Raw genomic sequence first — 2,924 nt, forward strand, 5'->3', positions numbered from 1 at the left:
AATATATAAAGATAATGATATTTTTAAAAGAAAAAAATAAAATACAAAATTAGGGGAGAGTTGGACAAGCTGGGTAAAATTTGGGCTAAAATTTGGGACAGTGGAAAGTTTTTGCACACAAACTATATTATCAACAGTCTCACTCTTCAGTTCATTCTCTCTCTCTCTCATCGGTATCTCTGCCATTCTCTACATTTTTCTCTGGTTTGAGAGTATTATAAATCTATTTGTATTCAATATAAAGCTAAACGTTCACAGATTAATGGATATGGGGCTCTTTGAAAGAATTCGACATTCAGACAAAATTAGGGTTTTTATTTGAATTGGGGGTTCTAATTGGTCTTATCTTTTTGTTCCAGGGTTAGTTTGGTTTATTTTGGTTCTAACTAAATTTCTAAGATTGGGCTTATCTTGCACTTCTACATTAAGGTACTCCTTTTTTTTATCCCTCTCTCTCTCTCTGGTTTTATATGATGTTTTGTGGTTTGTAATGTCCATAAGAGTAGGGGGACACCGATATAATGAAATTACTGTGTAATTGCAATTGTTTCTGATATACTTGCGTGTTATTTCGTGATATGTGATGTTTTGTTGTTAGTAATGTAGATAAATTGGGGGAATAATGGAATAATTGAAGTGGTGTGTAGCATTGCCCTAATTTTAGAAATGCGGTTATTTCGGATGGGTTTTGGTACTTGAGCCTATACTATGTGTTAGTAATGTCGTTAATAAGGGGGAATAACTGAATAATTAAAAGTGTGGAGAATTGTGGTATATACATATATATGTTAAGTGTGAATAAGGTAAAGACTGTGAATTTATTGGTGTTTGTTTTCTCAAAGACATACTACAAAAAATAGGGCTGTAGTAACCACTCGTGGATCGTACTGTGTCCCTGCACAGTTTGGTTTTGTGACCATTGATAAGTTTAGCATTTTAGATGCAGTGCTCCTGGTGATTATTCAGTCTCCTCCTGGTTATCAGTTATCTTCAGTTATCAATGCTTACTTCCGGCAGAAGGAGATTTTTGCTCTTCGTGATCCATCTCAGGAAGATCCCCGTGAGGTATAGTGTTAACATTCCCTTGAACATATGTATCTTATGTGCCTATTGCATGATTGTATTAGAAATAAGTGGATAAGTTATATTTATGTTCATATATTTGTTGTAGCTTATGATTGTACAAGATTGTAAAATCAACATATATGCTCCCCTGCTTAATAACATTGGAAATGTTATTTTACAGTTTGTATTGACTGTCATGAAACTGAAAATGCTTTTATTTCTTCTGGGAAGGTTGCTGCCGCAAAATTAGATTTGTACTACATTGGTTTAGATGGACAAATTGGCTGCATGGTGAATGGTGTTGGTCTTGCTATGGAAACTATGGATATAATCAAGTTACATGGTGGAACCCCTGCCAATTTTCTTGATGTAAGAGGGAATGCTTCCGAAAACCAGGTAATTGGTACTTTTCGCTTCGTATGTGATTAAGCCATGTACTCGCTGGAGGCTGGAGAAAAATGCATCTAGCTCTGATGTCTTAAATTTTTTTTGGGTCATCTTAAGTTTTGCTTAGTTGAATATTTATTGTCATTCTTACCAGCCATATCTATTTTTACTTGACCTTTCTGATTCATTTGGGTAGGTGTGTAGGCTTTTAAAATATTGACAGCAGATGACAAAGTTAAAGCAATTTTGGTCAATATATTTGGAGGAATAATGAAGTGTGATGTTATAGCAAGTGGAATTGTCAACGCTTCTAAATAGGTGTGTGTTGAATGACATTGATTTTGGCGGACTTGATAAATTTCTTATATAATATATTATTCACTTCTTTATGTCATTAAAGTTTACAGTATATGTTTTCAAATCGTGTTTCTATACTTATTACCGTCATTAATAATTTGTTAACTAAGTTGGCTGAAGTATTATTTCAATATGAATTGTAATTTGACCTTTATGGTGATGTTCCTACTTCATTGTTTTACTTGTAACAATTAATTGTTGTAAGACAGACTTCTATTGGAGAAGGCTTTCACACTTGAATTTCAATCTACAGTCTTAATAAATGACATAATATTTGTAAATTGATGTATGCTTACAAGAACCACTATTGTCGTTCTGTGCTTCCACATCATGCTTTTTATAATTTTAATACTTCAATTATTGTTATTAAATTGTAATCCTGTATTCTTCATTTCTCACTTGTACTCTACTTGATTCATGTGTTTTTTAAAGGTTTCTTTGAAGGTGCCAGTTGTTGTTCATCTTGAGGGCACCAACGTTGACCAAGGAAAGAGGATTTGAAGGTAACATTAATTAATGATTTCCGAGATAACTGAAACTGGGCTTCTAATATCATCCTAAAAAAGGAAGTAAAATTAAAACCATTTAATACAAGTTGTCTTGATTTCTTCAGGAAAGTGGTATGACATTGATCACAACAGAGGATTTGGATGATGCAGCTGAAAAGGCAGTTAAAGCATCTGCTAGTTGAGTTCTGTGAATCCCATTAATTATATGCTTGATTTGGAAGATTTTAAATTTATTACCTAGATAATTAGAAGACTCTTGCGGGACAATGTTTAATAACATTGAAAATATACCAGAATATATGAGTTGGTTTGGATGTAATACATTTTGTGGTATGTAATGATATTTTGGGATTGTTCGATTTCGAATAGCAGAACTTCATGTAGTATTACTTTTTACGTATGAAAAATATGTTAATGGTATATGTATTCAATTTACAAACAAATCCTGTCAAATTAATATAATACAAATTATTATAAAAAAAGGGCCCACATGTGGGCCCTAATATGGGCCCCACAAGTGGACCCCATTTTTTTTACAAATTCAAAGTGCTAAGGTAACATACATAGTGTGATACTATAGACATATACTGATGTTACCTTTGATGT

General features: G+C 32.9%; 1 pseudogene; it reads left to right on the forward strand.

The window, feature by feature from the left end:
* The first annotated feature begins 666 nt into the window (after positions 1-666).
* Positions 667-2,538, forward strand: LOC141696180 (succinate--CoA ligase [ADP-forming] subunit beta, mitochondrial-like; annotated as a pseudogene).
* The last annotated feature ends 386 nt before the right edge of the window (positions 2,539-2,924 follow it).

Source organism: Apium graveolens, chromosome 2 (assembly GCF_009905375.1).
Source record: "Apium graveolens cultivar Ventura chromosome 2, ASM990537v1, whole genome shotgun sequence".
NCBI lineage: Eukaryota > Viridiplantae > Streptophyta > Magnoliopsida > Apiales > Apiaceae > Apium > Apium graveolens.